At 42.2% G+C, this 21,992-nt stretch overlaps 1 non-coding gene across 1 annotated transcript; it reads right to left on the bottom strand.

Moving 5' to 3' along the window:
* Window positions 1-21,481: 21,481 nt before the first annotated feature.
* Window positions 21,482-21,553, bottom strand: trnag-ucc (transfer RNA glycine (anticodon UCC)). The gene has a single exon. It is a non-coding gene; the product is annotated as a tRNA-Gly (tRNA).
* Between the last annotated feature and the right edge of the window lie 439 nt (window positions 21,554-21,992).

Raw genomic sequence — 21,992 nt, 5'->3', positions numbered from 1 at the left:
ACCCAGAGAGGGAAAATAGCTGCGGAGATTCTGAGATAGAGGGTACTGGCAAAATAAAATATTTTGCACAGCAACAGAATGGACATTAATTGCTAAACTGTTACTGCTCCATTGATATCCAAATGTGAAACCACATAAAGAACTGGATTAAAGGTAGTGAAACTTATTATTCAAAACACAAATTCTGCTGAAATATTGGACATGTTAATATGGCAGTTGTTAAAACATATAAATGTTGTTCCATTTTGTATTTAAAAGTGCAATAATAAAAACATTACAGCTTTAGTAAATTTTACATTGTTACCACAGTGCTTCAATTTCCTCACAGTTCAATTTAATCCAAGCAACTGCTTTATAAGTACTTGTCTTCATAGCTCTCTACAAAGGTCTAAATACTCATTAATAGCTAAAATAGTCCTTATTTCTGTAAATTCTGTTTGGTGCTCAGTTCAAATGGGTAACGTTGATAGTGTCAAGCAATTCACAAACTGAATGATTGAGTTCAACCCTGTGCAGAATTTCAGATAGTATCAGAATTAACCCAGAGTGCTGTTCTGAGTTGATCATTTCAGCTGTACAGGTTAATTCCCTTTCCCTGCTGTTTAATAACTTCTCTCAACTACTTCAGCTAACAATGTCATTATCATTTATTGTTCAAAAATGTTAAAATGACAGGAAGCAGGATCGAATCACCATTTTTCAACATGTGGCATGATAGTGATGTTCATGGTTCAAAGTCACATGACACCAGGTTATAATCCAACAGGTTTATTTGAATTTACAAGCTTTCAGAGTGCTGTTCCTTCATCAGAAGAAGATTTCACCTGATGAAAGGGCTACATTCTAAAAGCTTGTGATTTCAAATAAACCTGCTGGACCAGTACGTGGTGTCGTGTGACTTCTGACTTTGTCCACCCCTGTTCAACACTGGCACCTCCACATCATGGCTACCATTGACATCACAAACTGCTGGCTCAAAGTGGAGAGGACCTCCAAGAAGATTGCTCATATTGACACCAACATCAAGTTTCTGCAGAGATGCAAGAAAGCAGAGAAGGACTACAGATCACGAAGCCACTCAGATCAACCTACAACGCAGATTACACTGACAGACTCTGCTTTTGCACCTCTCACAAACTCCTCACCCATCTCATACACCAGATCCACAGCAGATGCCGCTACCTTGAAATTCATATAGAGTCCATATTCTCAGCTTGCCGTCAAGACACAGCGGACCAGCTATGAGACACTGCCAAGCAAACGGGGCAATGGAAGTACATCACCTTCAAGCACACCAAGAACAGGAAACTGGAGAAACTTGACATCACCAGTAGCAGTAACCAAGCCTCTCCCAGTACCACGTTTGAAAGTACTATCACTACACACACTGTCAATTTGTCTGACCATACCCTTCAACTAGATGAAATCAAAGTTCTTAGCCATGGCTTCAAGTTTTACCCCACTACCAAAACAGACTCAATTGGTCTCACAGCAAATACAGAGGAATTCATCAGGCAGATGGGGGTCTGAGAATTCTTCCACAAGCCCTGAGATTCAGTAGCAAGTCCAATGAGGCCACCAACTAACAAGTACAATTGACAGAGAGATCTACAGTGCAGCTACCGAAGGGGGAAAAAAAAGCCACTTCACCTGATGATGGAGCAGCACTCTAAAAGTTTGTGATTGTTATTGCAAATAAACCTGTTGAACTATAACCTGGTGTCGTGTGACTCCTGACCTTGTCCACCCCATTCCGACACTGGCACCTCGACATCATGTTTATGCTTGATTAGGTCTGAACAGAATTGTGATTCAGTTGAAACATATTTTCATGTGTGATAACCATTCCACAATATAAGCTTCATCGTCATCAAAGTCAATTAATCCTAAGTGTAATTCCTTCCAGGGAAAATGCAGTTAATTGTGAAGACACAACACCAGAATCCAACATTCAGTTAATAGATATTAGTTTATTCATTGCTCAACTTGGAATTTGATAATGTGATGAAATCGAGAACTGCAACTTTATACTCTTAACTAAATGATTTCCACAGGGGAATGTAGCCCAAAAGTTCACAACTCCTGATTATCACAGTATTTTGTATTGCTACATTCTATTGACAAGTTTTTAGATGTTGAATATTATGTTCATGAATTGGCAGAAACAGTGGAGTTAGCACAGTGGACAGATGGTTGTACTCATCACCTGGACAGAAAGCATTGCCAGTGTGTAGCAGAGAATAAAGTTGTATGGACTGCATTGCCTACATGCAATGAGATGGTCTAATTTTCTTCTTCATGCTCCACTCGTGAAATGCTTTAGGTACATGCAATGAAGACAAAACCCAATCTGATATAATTCAGCCCATTATGCCTGCACTGGCTCGATTACATTTCATTCATTTACAGGATGAGGGCATTGCTGGCTAGGCCAGCATTTACTGTCCATTCCTAATTGTCCAGAGGGCAGTTAAGAGTCAACCATATTGCTGTGGGTCTGGAGTCACATGTAGGCCTGACTAGTAAGGTCATTATGGATTTTTCCGACAGTTCAAAGTGGCTTCATGGTCATCGTTAGATGCTTTACTCTAGATTTTTAAAGAATTGAACTTAAATTCCACCATCTGCCATCACAGGATTTGAACCCAGTGCCCCACAGGATTACTTCCATTTCTGGATTAACAATCCAGTGATAAATTCCACTAGACTGTTGCCTCTTTACATAATCCCAATCTCCTGACTTTTCCCCATATCCCAAATACTATGCAAATAACAATCCAAAGCCCTTTCAAATGGCTCAGTTGAACCTGCCTCTGCAATATCTCCAGACAGTCCAATCCGTATCCTAATTACTTCTGTACAAAAAAGTTTTTTTCTCAAATCATCTTTGTTTGGTTTATGCATCACTTTAACTCCATGCCTTCTCATTCTTGCTTCTTCCACTCATGACAACCAGTTAGTGAATAGATCATCGGGGATTTTCATACATTTTACATCAAGGCTCTCTGAGCAATGTTGGTGCATAAAGGTCCTTGGGGTCCCCCTAGTGGATGAACTGTGGTGTGCTTTAGCTCGAGAATCAGAGAGCACAGAAGGAGGCCATTTATCTGAGAACACCTCTGACAGCACTTTGAAAGATCAATGAAATTGGTCCAACTCCAATATTCTTTCACCATAGCCATGCGATTTATTCTTCTTTTCAAATTATATACACAATTTTCTTCAAAGAAATGTCGTTGAATCACCCTTAAATGCACAGGTACCTGCCTATATTAATACATTAAAAAACATGTCTCGATAATTTGGTATGAGTTCCATACTTGGACTTATTGGCAGATTACCTGCAATTGCATAGCACCTAATATTATTTGGAATTGGTCACAAAAAGACTTTCGTTCTACTTAGCCTTTTGCGCATGTTTTTCTCTTCCTTGGTTTCCTTTTGAGCAATGTTTCAAATAAAAATTTAATTATACTTTTTTTTACACCTCAGTAATCTTTTAAAAATTAAAGGGTAGAATTTTTTTTAGGTAGTGTTGTAACTTCACAAACATGGCAGGGTTGGTACTCTGGGGGAAGAAGTTATATTTCTATCAGGCCAAAGGTGAAAAGCTAACAGTTTATGGTTTCTGACTGTTACACACAGAATCAGGCAGCAGTCGACTCTCTGGGATAGATTGCCATTCACTTTCCCTTGTTCAAAAAGGGGAGTAGGGATAACCCTAGTAACTATAGGCCGGTGAGTCTCACTTCTGTTGTGGGCAAAGTCTTAGAGAGAATTGTAAGGGATAGGATTTATGCACATCTGGATAGGAATAATGTGATCAAGGATAGTCAGCATGGTTTTGTGAAGGGCAGGTCGTGCCTCACAAACCTTATTGAATTCTTTGAAAAGGTGACGAAGGAGGTTGATGAGGGGAAAGCGGTAGATGTGGTATATATGGATTTTAGTAAGGCGTTTGATAAGGTTCCCCATGGTAGGCTACTGCAGAAAATACGGAGATATGGCATTGAGGGTGAGTTGGAGGTTTGGATTAGGAATTGGCTGGATGGAAGAAGACAGAGGATAGTAGTTGATGGCAAAGTTTCTTCATGGAGTGCCGTCACTAGCGGTGTTCCGCAAGGATCTGTTTTGGGACCATTGCTGTTTGTCATTTTTATAAATGACCTGGAAGAGGGGTTAGAAGGTTGGGTGAGCAAGTTTGCGGATGATACGAAAGTCGGAGGAGTTGTTGACAGTGAGGAAGGATGTGGCAGGTTACAGCAGGATATAGAGAAGCTGCAGAGCTGGGCAGAAAGGTGGCAAATGGAATTCAATGTAGCTAAGTGTGAGGTGATTCACTTTGGGAAGAATAACAAAAAGATGGGGTACTGGGCTAATGGTCGGATACTTGGTAGTGTGGATGAGCAGAGGGATCTTGGTGTCCATGTACACAGATCTCTGAAAGTTGCCACCCAGGTAAATAGTGCGGTGAGGAAGGCATATGGCGTACTGGCTTTTATTGGTAGAGGAATTGAGTTCCGGAGTCCTGAGGTCATGATGCAGTTGTATAAGACTCTGGTGCGGCCGCATCTGGAATATTGTGTGCAGTTTTGGTCGCCATACTATAGGAAGGACGTGGAGGCACTGGAACGGGTGCAGAGGAGGTTTACCAGGATGTTGCCTGGTATGGAAGGAAGATCGTATGAGGAAAGACTGAGACACTTGGGGCTGTTTTCATTAGAGAAAAGAAGGTTTAGGGGTGACTTGATTGAGGTGTACAAGATGATTAGGGGGTTAGATAGGGTTGACAGTGTGAACCTTTTCCCGCGTATGGAGTCGGGTATTACAAGGGGGCATAGCTTTAAATTAAGGGGGGGTAGATATAGGACTGAAGTTAGGGGTATGTTCTTCACTCAGCGAGTCGTAAGTTCATGGAATGCCCTGCCAGTAGCAGTGGTGGACTCTCCCTCTTTATGGGCATTTAAGCGGGCATTGGATAGGTATATGGAGGATAGTGGGTTAGTATAGGTTAGGTGGGCTTGGATCGGCGCAACATCGAGGGCCAAAGGGCCTGTACTGCGCTGTATTCTTCTATGTTCTATGTTCTATGTTCTACTTTCATCCTAAAAAAATCATAGAGATGTACAGCTTGAAACAGACCCTTCAGTCCAATTCGTCCATGCTGACGTGATATCCTAAATTAATCTAGTGCCCTTTACCAGCATTTGGCCCATAGCCCTCTAAACCCTTCCTATTCATATACCCATCCAGATGCCTTTTAAATGTTGTAATCCACCACTTCCTCTGGCAGCTCATTCCATACATGCTCCACGCTTTGCATAAAAAAGTTGCCCCTTAGGTCACTTTTATATTTTTCCCTCCATACTTTAAACATTTGCCCTCTAATTTTGAACTCCCCCACTCTGCGGAAAAGAACTTGGCTACTCACCCTATCCATGCCCCTCATGATTTTATAAACCTCTATAAGGTCACCCCTCAGCCTCTGATGCTCCAGGGAAAATAACCCGAGCCTATTTAGCCTCTCCCTATACTCAAACCCTTCAACCCTGGCGACATCCTTGTATATTTATTTTGCACACTTTCAATCTCAACATCATCTTTCCTATAGCAGGGACACCAGAATGGAACAGAGTATTCCAAAAGTGGCCTAGATGCCAACCCCTATACTCAAGGTCGAAAAGTGTGCGTTGGAAAAGCACAGCTAATTAGGCAACATCTGAGGAGCAGGAAAATTGACATTTTGGGCATAAGCCCTTCATCATGAATGTTGAGGGGGGAAGGGGGCTGAGAGCTAAATTGGAAGGTTGGGGTGGGGATGGGTGTAAGGTGGCTGGGAAGGCAATAGGGAGATGGAGGTGGGGCGGGGTGGGGTTGATGGTGATAGGCTGGAAGGGAAAAGAAAAGCAAAATGATAATCAGACTTTAATTTCTATGGATAATTACAAAGGAAGCAATGTCTTGTCTCAGATGAGAACTTGACCGTTGGTGCAGCACAGTGGCTCAGTGGTTGGCACTGCTGCCTCACTATGCCAGGAACCTGGGTTTGAATCCTGCCTTGGGTGACTGTCTGTGTGAAGTTTGCACATTCTTCTGTGTAGGTTTCCTCTGTGTGTTCCAGTTTCCTCCTACAATCCAAAGATGTGCTGGTTAGGTGCATTGGCCATGCTAAATTGCCCATAGTGTTAGATACATTAGTTGGAAGGAAGTGGGTCTGGGTGGGTTACTATCTGGAGGGTTTATGTGAACTTGTTGGGTGAAATGGCCTGTTTCCATACTAGATAGTCTTACTCTAAAATCTACAGATTCTTAAGTATCACGGAGTTAAGTGTATCTGTTCATCACAACTGTGAATGAACACATTTAGGTACAGTAGACTTTTTGAGTTAACTGATTTAATTAATGTAAATGGACATTCTGTAGTCAGTAAAATGTTTTCTTGATAAACATGTAAAAGCATGCCAAATCCTTATAATCTCCTTCCTGCTCAGGCTACTATGACATTGAACAAATGCAGTTATCTGATGATAGCAAAGACTTAACCAGTTCCATGTGAATATGCAGGGTTTTTTTTTAAAAAAAGATGCAATTTCTGGAAAGTGCTACCTAAGCTGTAAGAATGATTACCATTATATCCGCAGCATCATTGATCAAAAACTGTGCGGATCATTTCACTTCGGAAGGAAGTCCACTTTCATCATCATCAAAACAAGTTGAGCAGAAAAACTGCTTGTCCAAATGATGTTTACAGTGCTGCTGTGATGCCTGTATTGAGTGATGCCTCACAGAGCAATCCAAAGTCAGGCTCATACATTGAAAAATAGCTGCAATATTTCTGGTCATTTGAATTAGTTCCCTTCATTTACTTAAGCTATTAAATAAAATCCTCCCTGTACTTTGCACTAAGAATATTGAAATATGTTAAGACTTTATGTTGTATATGTAAATTGTGCAGATGGTACTGTTTCCTGCATCATCATGCTGTGCTGTTTCAACATGTAAATTATGTATTATTTGTGGTTTCTGCCTCACTGCTACACTGAAGTTGTCATTATTTTGTCTTCATTGTGAGAGAAATGGTTTTGCATGTAGAAGAGATTGTCTCATTTGAATTATTATTTGTGATTTTTTTTTAAAAAATCTTAAAGTAAATTTATGTACTGGCATCTTCTCCCAGTTCAGGGTGAGACAGAGTGATAGATAGTTAAAGGAGGCAAGATTCTAGGTGTGACTATTCTGTCAGTTAAAGGGATATCAGAAATAAATGTAGGTTTCACGCTCCACTGATTTTGTTCCCACTGAAGTCAATGCTTTGTAAAATTAGGTAGGGCTCCAAATCGGCATCCAATCCAATCCAAATTCACTCCATATCCAACTAATGAATTAAGCCAAAACCACTCTAGCTGAGGCCAACTCGTTCCAGTCTCTATGGAGGAAGTGAGGACTGCAGATGCTGGAGATCAAAGTCAAGAGTGTGGTGCTGGAAAAGCACAGCAGGGTAGGCAGCATCTGAGGAGCAGGAGAATCAATGTTTCGGGCAAGAATCCTTCATCTTGATGAAGAGCTCTTGCTTGAAACATCGATTCTCCTGCTCCTAGGATGCTACTTGACCTGCTGTGCTTTTTCAGCATCACACTCTCAACCCTGGCTTTCTATGACTTATCTGCTAAACCAATGGATGATCTTTTCAAATATGAAGTTCATGTGAACTGTGGCTTTTTAAAGTTTTAATAATAGTATGAAGTTTAAAATGATACGTTACTCCAATATTACTTACCAACCATTGGATTTTTGTACCTGAGTAGAGCTGGCACAAATTAACATGCTAAATACCTGATTGATTTTGCACATACAAACCTACATGAGTACCATCGTAAATGACAAAACAAAGTGAATCATCAACACTACCAATTGACAAGGTTATAGTGGTGACCACAAAGAAATGGAATATTCAAGCATACTATTGCTGAGGTGAGTTATTTTGCTGATCAAGATTTAAGATAGATGTATGTTGACAGCAAATGCATTATGTACATAAGTCAATTTATTTTAGAATGTATTTTTCTCTCTTTTAAAACAGCAGGTAATTTTATTGTGATCTAAGAAATAATGTAATACTCAGCCACGATAAATAAATATAGTCTAGCATTTGTAATTGCAACGTGGCGGGTATTGACTTTTAAGCTATTCAGTACTTACTTTATACTGAGAATACTAAATAATCACAGAACTCCAAATAAGGAAATACCCTGTCTTGACATAGGTGACGAGAATCAAATGCAATGCTTTATTATTTATTGAAATCAGTAGAATATATTTTATCCAAAGTCATCGATATTGCAGTAATCATGAATTAGATGTAAATGTGAATAATAAATGTTAATTCAGTGAATAATCTGAGTCAAATCCCAAGAACAATCTAAGGAGAGGTTCAAACAAAAATAGAATTTTCTGGAAATGCTCAGCTGGCCTGGCAACATCTGTAGAGAGAAAGAAAGACATTTCAGGTTGATGACATTTCATAGATCTGGAAATAATTGGAAATGTAAGAGGTTTTGACAAGTTGAAGCATGAAAAGGAGGAATGGCAGAACAAAACCCAAGTGAAGGAGCGAATTACTGAAGGTGCTAGAATCTGAACTGAAAACAACAAATGCTGAAGACCACAACGGGTCAGACAGCATCCACAGAGAGAGAGCAAGTTCTGATGAAGAGTAATTTAGACCCGAAGCATTAGCTTGCTCTCTCTTCATAGATGCTGCCTGACCCACTGTGATCTCCAACATTTGTTGTTTTCAAAACTCAAGTGGAGATCTGACATGTGGTGGAAGGGAGGAAGGATTGATTGAAAATGCTAATGATGCAAGGCAAAAGGAGATGGTAATGGGAAAAGTACAACTATAAAACAAGCTAACAGAAAGGGTTCCAACAACTGCCTTCCAAAATTATCGAGAGGAAAAAGGCACAGGTTATGATCTGAAATTTTGGAACTGAAGTTTAAGTTCAGAAAGCTAGAAATGGGTGAGTTGAAAGTTGAAGTAATCTTTTGGTAGCACACAACCTAATGAAAAATAATATACATTTTGTCAAAACTTTTCATCTTGAACTCATCAGGACTTTTTGCAAGAAGACAAATTCAAAGTGAAAACCAGCATTTATATTGCATGAGAGGAGAGTGTTGATCGGTTAACAAAGTCTCTACCAATCAGAGTCTACTTGCTAACCAATCTTTGCTTTTCTCTCATGAAACATTTGTTGTCCCCTTGAATTCTTGTTGAATGTTGTAATGAGCGCAAGATGAAAATGTGCCTTAATTCAGTAATATGAGCATTGATTTGCAGTTTCTCATATTTACATTGAACTTCATTGGAGAAATGTAAAATGCCAGAGTAGAAATAAGGCCATGATTAAAATGACAGATGACTAAAAGTTCAGTATTTCATGGGAGAAAGTGAAAAGGCAGGTGTTGCATCTCCTACACTTATATAACTAGGTGCTATGGGAAGGCGATGGTTGGAATGTGCTTTAGGAAATCGAAAGGATGATGTAGATAATTGAAAAATGGATCACAGAGGAAACAGGTTATTCAAAAAAGTTTGGGGTGTTGTGAAGAGTAGAAGATGATGGCATCACATTAGAAGTCGAGGAATTGGTGAAAGTGTAGAAAAAGGCATGGATCAGGTGAGGAAAATGGAAAACATATAATCAGAACACATACAATAAAGGTGGAGAAACTGATAACATGGAATAATGTCTTACAGAAAGTTGCAAATGTAATAAAAGTGACTGCCAGAATCAATACACTCAGTGGATAGTAGTCAATTTTAAAAGGAGACATAGAAGGCCTTTAGCATGGTGCCACACAGGAGGCTGTTAAATAAGATAAGACCCATGGGTGTTAGGGGCAAAGTCCTTGCATGGATAGAGGATTGTCTCACTGGCAGAAGAAAGAGAGTTGGGATAAAAAAGTATTTTTCAGATGGCAGCCAGTGTTTAGGGAGTTCCACAGGGGTCCGTGTTGGGACAAGAACTGTTCACATTATACATTAACAATCTAGACAAAGGAAATGAGGGCACTGATGCAAAGTTTGCAGATGACACAGAAATAGGTGAAAGGACAGGTAGTGTTGAGGAAGTAGGGAGCTGCAGAAGGACTTGGACAAGCTAGAAGTGTGGGCAAAGAAGTGGCGCATGGAATATAATGTGGGTAAGTGTGAGTTCATGCACTTTGGTAGGAAGAATGGCAGTTTAGTCTATTTTCTAACTGGGCAACGTTTTGGAAATCTGAAGCAAAGGAACTTAGTATTCCTAGTTCATGATTCTCTTAAGGTTAGCATGCAATTGGCAGTTAGGAAGGCAAGTATAATTTTAGCATTCATTTCGAGAGGGTTAGAATACAAGAATATGGATGAACTACTGAGGCTGTATAAGGCTCTGGTCAAGCCATATTTGGAATATTGTGAGCAGTTTAGGTCCTGTCTCTAAGGAAGAATGTGCTGGTGTTGGAGGGGGTCCACAGGAGGTTTACAAGAAGGATCCCGGGGATGAAGGGCAGTTGTTGAGGACTCAATGGTTTAGTCTCTATTCAATAAAGGACTGGACAGTATTCAGCACATCTTGTTGGGAAAGGAAGATAGAAAGAGCATCCTTAATGAAAAGGAAATGGTTTGAGACAGAAAACTGTTATAGTTACAATAGCTTGAAGAAGTGTTGGTGATATAGATGGGAAAGGACAGAATGAAAAGAGAAAAAATATAGTTGATAATAGAAGAAATTAATTTATGAGAAACCAGAAGGTTGAAATGATATCTGTTTATGAATCCTGGAAAGTTATTAGAAGTAGTCTGTGGAGCTTTAGATGATTTTGAAGTTGACAGCCATGGAGGGTGGATCTCTAGCAAATGGGAGGGGATTGAAATAATCCCTGGTACCTTGGCAAAGATTAATCTATCAATCCATAAATCCATAAGGCCATAACAAATAAGAACAGGGTAGTATGTTCAGCTCATCAAGCCTCTCTTCCATTCAATAGAATCATGGCTGATCTGATTTCGCACGTCCATTTTCCTGCCCTTTCCTCATAACCCTTGATTCCCCTACTGATAAAGAATCTATCTATCTCAACCTCAAATATATACAAGGACTCTGTCCCTGCATGTCTCTGTGGCAAGGAGTTCCAAAGACTCACAACCCTTTAGGAGAAGAAATTCTTCCTCATCTTAATCTTAAATTAAAGTCCCTCTATTCTAAGACTATGCTCTCTGGTCCTAGACTCTCCCATGAGTGTAAACACCGTCTCAGCATTTACCCTGCCAGGCCTCTTAAGAATCCAAAATGTTTTAGTGAGATTACCTCTCATCCTTCTAAACTCCATTGAGTAGAGTCCCAGCTGTTTAAGCCTTTGCTCATAATATGATCCCTCCTTACCAGTGATCATTCTAGGGAATCTTCTCTGAACTGCCTTCAATAGAATGATCTTTCCTTAAATAAGAGGATTAAAACTGCTCACAATAATCCAGATGTGGTCTCGACAGCATCTTGTACAGTTGCAGTAAAATTTCCCACCTTTTACACAGCAACCTCCTTGAAACAAGGCTCGATATTCCATCAACCTTTCTGATTACCCCTGGCACCTGCGAGCTAGCTTTCTGTGTTTTCATGCACAACTACCCCCAAGTCCCTTTGTGCTGCAACTTTCTGCCTTGAAGGGAGTCAACAATGGGTACAGGATATCAATAACGTGAGTGCACCTCATCACTGTTACCAAGACTTGTCAGGTTTCCTGGACATTGCCTCTCTTTCTTTGGATAAAATCCCAGTGGAGATGAAAGGAAACTATTAAGTGCTCATTAGTGGCCATTGTGAAAGAAAACATCTGGCCACCAACCAAGTGGCCTGTCTGCCATCTCACATGCTATTGGTTAGAGTTCACCACTTAAGACACTCTAATGTTTCTAACTGCAGCTGAAACATCTCCAAGAAAGGTGGGAAGTCTAAGTTCTCACCTGCCCTGCTTTTATAAATCCCAATCACATGTGCTGTAGATAGAAAAAGAACTGATAGATATTATATATTTAGATTTATAAAAAAAACATTTGATCAGGTGCCACATCAAAGATTTCTGTGGAAAATACATGCTTTTACTATAATGGATAACATATGACTAGCACAGACTAATTGGAGGCAAAGTCAATGACTTTTTTCATATTTAGACTTCAAACTAACACTACTTTGACATTAATACTAAATATTTTGAAACATGGTAATTATACATATACCAGGCTTGAACTTGTAGTCACAGTAGATAAAAACTCATCTATTTTTTCCAAATATTGGATTCATGTGCTCTGCCAGAGAGTGGAACGTTTGTGTGTTTTTGGCACAGAGTTCATCCTGGATTTTCAAACTTCATGCACTCTGTGTTACTGTACTCAGTAATGTGCAGCTATGTGACATTATTTCTAGTTTGCGTAAGGGTCCTCATTCCCTTTCACCTCAATCTTAGAGTCATAGAGATGTACAGCATGGAAACAAACCCTTTGGTCCAACCCGTCCATGCTAACCAGATATCCCAACCCAATCTAGTCCCACCTGCCAGAACCCGGTCCATATCCGTCCAAACCCTTCCTATTCATATACCCATCCAAATGCCTCTTAAATGTCACAATTGTACCAGCCTCCACCGCTTCCTCTGGCAGCTCATTTCATACACGTACCACCCTCTGCGTGAAAAAGTTGCCCCTTAGGTCTCTTTTATATCTTTCCCTCTCACCCTAAACCTATGCCCTCTAGTTCTGGAAACCCCACCCCAGGGAAAAGACTTTGCCTATTTACTCTCTCCATGCCCCCCATTATTTTGTAAACCTCTATAAGGTCACCCCACAGCCTCCGACGCTCCAGGGAAAACAGCCTGTTCAGCCTCTCCCTATAGCTCAAATCCTCCAACCCTGGCAACATCCTTGTAAATCTTTTCAAACCTTTTCAAGTTTCACAACATCTTTCCGATAGGAAGGAGACCAGAACTGCACACAATATTCCAACAGTGGCCTAACTAATTTCCTGTACAGCCGCAACATGACGTCCCAACTCTGTACTCAATATTCTGATCAATAAAGGAAAGTATACCAAACGCCACCTTCACTATCCTATCTACCTGCGACTCCACTTTCAAGGAGCTATGAACCTGCACTCCAAGGTCTCTTTATTCAGCAACACTCTCTAGGACCTTACCATTAAGTGTATAAGTCCTGCTAAGATTTGCTTTCACAAAATGCAGCACTTTGCATTTATCTGAATTAAACTCCATCTGCCACTTCTCAGCCCATTGACCCATCTGGTCCAGATCCTGTTGTAATCTGAGGTAACCCTCTTCGCTGTCCACCACACCTCCAATTTTGGTGTCATATGCAAACTTACTAAGGAATAATGAAGTGTCATTGGACTTAACATCTTAATTCAATTTATCTCTTCACGAATGCTGCCAGACCTGTTGATTTTCTCCAGGGCTTCCTTTTTTTATTATAAAAATAAGGAGATTATGCTTTAGTTACAGAGAACATTGAGGAGAAAGTGAGGTCTGCAGATGCTGGAGATCAAAGTTGAAACTTTATTGCTGGAACAGCACAGCAGGTCAGGCAGCATCCAGGGAACAGGAGATTCGACGTTTCGGGCACAGGCCGTTCTTCAGGAATCTCTTACAGAGAACATTGATAAGAGTACAGTGTAACATATTGATCTCCTTATTTAAAGAAATATATCAATGATTTAAGAGCAATTCACGGAAGATATACTAGACTAATATATGGAATGAGTAAGCTATCTTATGATGAAAGGTTGACAGACTAGGATTCCACTAGATGTTGGTAGAATAAGTGGTGACTTGATTGAATCATTTAAGATCATTAGGAGTCTTGGCAGCGTGGATGTAGAGAGAATGCTTCCTTCAGTGAGAGTATCTAGAAATAGCATAAGTGGTCGCCCATTTTAGACAGATGTGGAAAATTTTCTTGCAGAAGGACAGAACTCTTCCTAAAAATGCATGAGAGGAGGACTGTCTTTTTTTTTAAATTCACCCATGCAACATGGGTGTCACTGGTTAGGCCAATATTTATTTTCAGTCCTTAGTTTCCCTTGAGAAGGTGATCATGAACTGCCTTCTTGGACAACTGCAGTCCGTGTGCTGTAGGCAAACTCTCAAACCATTGGGGAAGAGTTCTAGGATTTTTACTTAACAACACTGAAGAATGGCAATGTATTTTCAAGTCAGTATGATGAATGGCTTGGATGGGAACTTGCAGGTGATGGTTTTCCTGTGTATTTGCCTGCCCTTGTCCTTCTAGCTGGTAGTTGTCATGGGTTTGGAAGGTGCTGTCCAAGGAACCATGGTGAATTTCTGCAGGGCACTTTTGCAGATAGCATACAATGCTGCTTTCAACCATTGGTGGTGGAAGGAGTGGATGTTATTTGATATTTAGTAGTTAAGCAGGCTGCTTTGTTCTGAATGGCATCAAGCTTCTTGAGTGCTGTTGGATCTACCCACATCCAGGCAAGTGGGGAGTAATCGTTTACAGTCATGAATTGTATCTTGTGGATGTTGAACAAGCTGTGGGGAGTCAGGAGGTAAGTTACTTATTGCAGGATTCCTAGCCACTGACCTGCTCATGTAGTCATTTTATTTATATTCTAGTCCAGTGCAGTTCTTTTTTATATATAATCCATGCAGTTAGATACAGGCCCTTCAAACCCACACTGACTCTCCGAAGAGTATGCCACCCAAACCCAGTCCCTATTACACCACATTTATCCATGACTAATGCACCTAACCTACACATCCCTGAACACTATGGGCAATTTAGCATGGCCAATTCACCTAACTGCACATTTTTGGATTGTGGAAGAAACTGGAACACCAAGAGGAAACCCACGCAGACACAGGGAGGATGTGCAAGATCCACACAGACAGTCAACTGGGGCTGGAATCGGTCAATGATAACTTCAAGGATAATTGGGGTTCAGTAATTGGATATCAAGGGGCAATGATTAGTTGTTTCTCATTGGAAATAGTCATTGCCTGGCTTTTGTGTGGTATGAATTTTATTTGCCACTTATCAACTTAACCCTGGATCTTGTCCAAGTCTTTCTGCATTTGGGGATGAACTGCTTCAGTATTTGAGAATTCATGAATGGTGCTGAACATTCTGTAATCATCAGCGAACAATTTTAAGGCAGACGGCTAGATAGGTTTTTGATCAGCAAGTGGGTGTAAGGTTAACAGGGTAGATGGGAAGCAATACTAATCAGATCCACCATGATCTGATTGAATCGCATGACATATTAAAGGGACCACATGGCCAATTCCTTCTCATAATTCTGTACGTTCATTACAAAAAGGATGGTAAAGCAATATTGTATGCAATGTAGCTTCATCAGGATTACAGATGTTAGTCTATCAACATGAGAAAATTTTCCACTGCAGCAGAGAAACTCAAGAGGAGATTTACTAACGTTTTTTATTTCAATTGCGGCATATTACAATGTGTCACAGAGGCATAATCAGAAAAAATGGATGCCAAATGAGACATTCGGAAAGCGTAATCAAAAGTATTTTGAAAGAAAATTTGAAAAGAAGACTAAGAGAGGTGGAGAGAATATCCCAGGTGCTTGAAGGACGAGCACCACTATTTAGCCAAGGGTAGATGCATTTCCTGAAGAAGGGCTAATGCCCGAAACGTCGATTCTCCTGTTCCCTAGATGCTGCCTGACCTGCTGCGCTTTTCCAGCAACACATTTCCATCTCTGATCTCCAGCATCTGCAGACCTCACTTTCTCCTAGAGGCATTTACACAACAGGTCAGAGCCCGAGGAACAGTGAGGAGCAGATTAGACGGCTAGAGGTCAGTATTCTCATAGAGGTGGAGGGGGTTACAGAAGTATGTAAAGGTAATGCCATGAAGGTATTTAAGCATCCATATACAAATTTCAACACTGATTCATTGGATGGGCAGGAGACAAGGTCGGTCAACAATTTCATAAGGAAAGTGTATTCGATGCATAATCGGATATAACAGATCCTTGGATGAATGGAAGTTTTCAAAGCATTGTGTTTGTGAATACAACCAGGTTTGCATTGCAAGAGTCATGTTTCGAGATGAAATAGCATGACTTTGGATTAGTGGTGCTGGAAGAGCACAGCAGTTCAGGCAGCATCCGAGGAGCAGTAACATTGATGTTTCGGGCAAAAGACCTTCATCAGGAATACAGGCAGAGAGCCTGAAGGGTGGAGAGATAAGTGAGAGGAGGGTGGGGGTGGGGAGAAAGTAGCATAGAGAGGAAATGACCTGGGAGTTGCAGTGGGAGAGGGACTCCCTGAGATTCTTGTAGAGAGAGGAGGAAAACTTCTTCAAGGCAGGCATCCTTGCAAGAGGATTTGCAGTAGGGTTAAAATCAACTAGGTTAAAAAAAATGACTGCAGATGCTGGAAACCAGATTCTGGATTAGTGGTGCTGGAAGAGCACAGCAGTTCAGGCAGCATCCGAGGAGCCTTACATCAACTGCTTCACCTTCATCCACCTGTTTGGTCACCTTCTCAAAGAACACAATAAGGTTTGTGAAGCACGACCTACCCTTCACAAAACCGTGTTGACCATCCCTAATCAATTTATTCCTTTCTAAATGATTATAAATCCCAACACTTTACCCACAAAGTAAGGCTCACTGGTCAGTACTTTCCTGGGTTGTTTCTACTCCCCTTCTTGAATAAGGGGACAACATTTGCTATCCTCCAGTCTTCTGGCACTGTTCCTGTAGACAATGATGACATAAAGATCAAAGCCAAAGGCTCAGCAATCTCCTCCCTGGCTTCCCAGACAATCCTAGGATAAATCCCATCCGGCCCAGGGGACTTATTTTTAACTATTTTTACACTTTCCAGGATTGCTAACACCTCCTCCTTCTGAACTTCAATCCATCTAATCTAGTAGCCTGTACCTCAGTATTCTCCTCGATAACATTGGCTTTTTCTAGTGTGAATACTGATGAAAAGTTTAGAACATTGAACAATGCAGTGCAGAACAGGCCCTTCAGCCCTCGATGTTGCGCCGACCTGTGAACTAATCTGAGCCCATCCCACTATACTATCCCATCATCATCCATGTGCTTATCCAAGGATTGTTTAAATGCCTCTAATGTGGCTGAGTTAACTACACTGGCAAGCAGGGCATTCCACGCCCTTACCACTCTCTGAGTAAAGAACCTCCCTCTGACATCTGTCTTAAATCTATCACCCCACAATTTGTAGCTATCCTTCGTACAAGCAGACGTCATCATCCTAGGAAAAAGACTTTCACTCTCTATCCTATCTAATTCTCTGATCATCTTGTATGTCTCTATCAAATCCCCTCTTAGCTGTCTTCACTCCATCAAGAATAGACCCAAGTCTCTCAGCCTTATCTCATAAGACCTTCCCTCTAGACCAGGCAACATCCTGGTAAATCTCCTCTGCACCATTTCCAATGCTTCCACATCCTTCCTGTAATGGGGCAACCAGAACTGTACACAATATTCCAAGCGAGGCCGCACTGGCGTTTTTTATAGTTTGAACATGACATTACGGCTCCGGAACTCAATCCCTCTATCAATAAAACCTAACACAGCGTATGCCTTCTTAATATCACCATCAACCTCAGTGGACTCCAAGATCCTGCTGAAAATCCACAGTACCAAGAATCTTTCCATTGACCCAGTACTCTACCTTCCTGTTATTCTTCCCAAAGTGAATCACCTCACATTTATTTGTATTGAACTCCATTTGCCACCTCTCAGCCCAATTTTGCAGTTTATCCAAGTCTCCCCGCAACATTCTTCCACACTGTCCACTACTCCACCGACTTTAGTGTCCTCTGCAAACTTAATAACCCATCCACCTATGCCTGCATCCAGGTCATTTATAAAAATGACAAACAGCAGTGGTCCCAAAACAGATCCTTGTGGCGCACCACTAGTAACTGGACTCCAGAATGAATATTTTCCATCAACCACCACTAGCTGCCTTCTTACAGAAAGCAGGTTTCTAATCCAAACTGCTAAATCACCTTAAATCCCATGCCTCTGCATTTTCTCCAACAGCCTACCATGTGGAACCTTATCAAAGGCTTTACCGAAGTCCATGTATACCACGTCAACTGCCCTACCCTCATCCACATGGTTGGTCACCTTCTCAAAAACTCAATGAGGTTTGTGAGACATGACCTGCCCTTGACAAAACCATGTTGACTACCTGAAATCAAATTGTTGCTTGCTAGATGATTATAAATACTATCTCTTATAATCCTTCCCAAAACTTTTCCTACAACAGACATAAGGCTCACTGGTCCATAATTACCGGGGTCATCTCTACTTCCCTTCTTGAACAAGGGCACAATATTTGCAATCCTCCAGTCCTCTGGTACTAGACCTGTAGACAATGATGACTCAAAGATCCAACATCTCCTCTCTAACTTCCCAGAGAATCCTCAGATAAATCCCAGCTGGCCGAGGGGACTTGTCATATTTCACTCCTTCGAGAATTGATAACACCTCCTCCTTACTCACCTCGATCCTTTCTAGTCTAATATCCCGTACCTCATTCTTCTCCTCTACAGTATTCTCTTTTTCCTGAGTGAAAACAGATGAGAAATATTCATTTAGCACCTCTCTGATCTCCACAGGGTCCACACACAATTTCCCACTTCTGTCTTTGACTGGCCCTATTCCTACCCTAGTTGAAAATGTGTTGCTGGAAAAGCGCAGCAGGTCAGGCAGCATCCAGGGACCAGGAGAATCGGCGTTTCGGGCATTAGCACTTCTTCATAAGCCCTTTCCTGAAGAAGGGTTTATGCCCGAAACGTCGATTCTCCTGTTCCCTGGATGCTGCCTGACCTGCTGCGCTTTTCCAGCAACACATTTTCAACTCTGATCTCCAGCATCTGCAGACCTCACTTTCTCCTATTCCTACCCTAGTCATCCTTTTATTCCTCACATACCTATAGAAAGCTTAAGGGTTCTCCTTAATTCTATTTGCTAAAGGCTGCTCATGTCCTCTCCTTGCTCTTTTTAACTCTCTCTTTAAATCCTTCCTAGCTAATCTGTATCTCTCCATCACCTCATCTGAACCATTTCGTTTCAATGTCACATAAGCCTCCTTGTTCTGCTTAACAAGAGGTGCAATTTATTTAGTAAACTACAGTTCTCTTTCCTTATCACGTCCTCCCTTCCTGACAGGGTCATATCTATCAAGGACATGCAATACCTATTCCTTAAACAAGCTCCACATTTCAATTGAACCGATCCTCTGCATTTTGCTGCCCCATTCTATGCCTCCTAAGTCTTGCCTCACCACATTATAACTGCCCTTCCCCCACCTATAACTCTTGCCCTATCCCTTTCCTTCGCTAAATTAAACACAACCGTATTATGGTCACTCTCTCCATGGTGCTCACCTACAACTAAATCATTACCAAGCACCACAAACCCACCGACTCCCACAGCTACCTGGATTACACCTGTTCCCACCCTACCTCTTGCAAAAATGCCATCCCGTATTCCCAATTCCTCCGCCTCCGCCGTATCTGCTCCCAGGAGGACCAGTTCCACCACAGAACACACCAGATGGCCTCCTTCTTTAGAGACTGCAATTTCCCTTCCCACGTGGTTAAAGATGCCCTCCAACACATCTCGTCCACATCCTGCACCTCCGCCCTCAGACCCCACCCCTCCAACCGTAACAAGGACAGAACACCCCTGGTGCTCACCTTCCACCCTACAAACCTTTGCATAAACCAAATCATCCGCCGACATTTCCGCCACCTCCAAAAAGACCACCAGGGATATATTTCCCTCCCCACCCCTTTCCGTCTTCTGCAAAGACCGTTCTCTCCGTGACTACCTGGTCAGATCCACAGCCCCCCCTACAACCCACCCTCCCATCCTGGCACCTTCCCCTGCCACCGCAGGAACTGTAAAACCTGTGCCCACACCTCCTCCCTCACCTCTATCCAAGGCCCTAAAGGAGCTTTCCACATCCATCAAAGATTTACCTGCACATCCACTAATATCATTTATTGTATCCGTTGCTCCCGAGGCAGTCTCCTCTACATTGGGGAGACTGGGCGCCTCCTAGCAGAGCGCTTTAGGGGACATCTCCGGGACACCCACACCAATCAACCACACCGCCCCGTGGCTCAACATTTCAACTCCCCCTCCCACTCTGCCGAGGACATGGAGGGCCTGGGCCTCCTTCACTGCCGCTTCCTCATCACCAGACGCCTGGAGGAAGAACGCCTCATCTTCCGCCTCGGAACACTTCAACCCCAGGGCATCAATGTGGACTTCAACAGTTTCCTCATTTCCCCTTCCCCCACCTCCCCCTTGTTCCAAACTTCCAGCTCAGCACTGTCCCCATGACTTGTCCGGACTTGTCCTACCTGCCTATCTCCTTTTCTACCTATCCACTCCACCCTCTCCTCCCTGACCTATCACCTTCATCCCCTCCCCCACTCACCCATTGTATTCTATGCTACTTTCTCCCCACCCCCACCCTCCTCTAGCTTATCTCTCCACGCTTCAGGCTCTCTGCCTTTATTCCTGATGAAGGGCTTTTGTCCGAAACACGATTTCACTGCTCCTTGGATGCTGCCTGAACTGCTGTGCTCTTCCAGCACCACTAATCGAGAATCTGGTTTCCAGCATCTGCAGTCATTGTTTTTACCTACCAGATCCAGTATGGCCTCACCTCTTGTTGGCCCTTCGACATAATGTGTCAGGAAACGCTCCTGTACACATTGGACAAAAACGGATCCATCCAAAATACATGAGGTATAGCATTTCCAGTCAATGTTGGGGAAGTAAAAGACCCCCATAATGACCACTCTGTTCCTTTCATTCCTACCTAGAATCATTTTGCCGATCCTCTCCCCTCCTCCACATCCCGGGAACTCTATGGAGACCTTCCAAAAACTCACAGCAGTGTGACCTCTCCTCTCCTGTTTCTAAACTCAGCCAATACCACCTCAGTAGATGAGTCCTCATCAAAGGTTAGATTACATGCCCTATGGTGTGGAAACAGGCCGTTCGGCCTAACAAGTCCACACCGACCTTTCGAAGAGTAACCCACCCAGACCCATTCCCCTACCATATATTTACCCCTGACTAATGCACCTAGCTACTATGGGCAATTTAGTATGGCTAATTCACCTGGCCTGCACATCTTTGGATTGTGGGAGGAAACCCATACAGACATGGGGAGAACGTGCAAACTCCTCACAGTCAGTCGCCTGAGGTGGGAATCAAACCTGGGTCCCTGGCACTGTGAGGCAGTAGTGTTAATCACTGAACCACCATGCCACCCCCAAGCAAGGAGCAATCTGTTTTACCACAGAATGAAACATTCATGTTCTGGTTTTACCCCGGTGACTTTCCCTTAAAGCTCAGTTTAGAAACCACAACACTGTGATGGCCGGGAATCGAACCTGGATCAACTGCTTGGAAGGCAGCTATGCTCACCACTATACCACCATCACCCTTTCTTTCAGTTCTTTCAGCCACCATTATACTGTCCTTGACTAACAAGTCCACACCTTCCCCTCTTTTACCGCCTTCCCTGTTCTTAATGAAAGATCTAAATCCTGGAACCTACAACATCCATTCCTGACCCTGCTCTATCCATATCTCAGTAGTGGCCACAATATCAAAGTCCTTGGTACCTTCCCATGCTGCAAGCTCACCTACCTTATTTTGGATACTTCTGGCATTGAAGTAGACACACTTCAAACCAGCTTGCTGTCTGCCAGCACATTCCTGTGACCGTGAAGTCCTGTCCATGCCCTCCCTACTCTCACCCTCCTGTGCACTGCAACTACACCTCAGGTTCCCATCCCCCTGCTGAGCTAGTTTAAACCCTACTTATTTATTTAGCACTTACCTATCTCCTCTGACTCCACGCACAACTTCCCACTACTA

The sequence above is a fragment of the Chiloscyllium plagiosum genome, unplaced genomic scaffold (assembly GCF_037043375.1).
Source record: "Chiloscyllium plagiosum isolate Xiang-an unplaced genomic scaffold, Cpla_swu_hap1 HiC_scaffold_1, whole genome shotgun sequence".
NCBI classification, from domain to species: Eukaryota; Metazoa; Chordata; class Chondrichthyes; order Orectolobiformes; family Hemiscylliidae; genus Chiloscyllium; species Chiloscyllium plagiosum.
The sequence above is the reverse complement of the archived record's forward strand: the minus strand, read 5'-3'. Positions and strand labels throughout refer to the sequence as shown.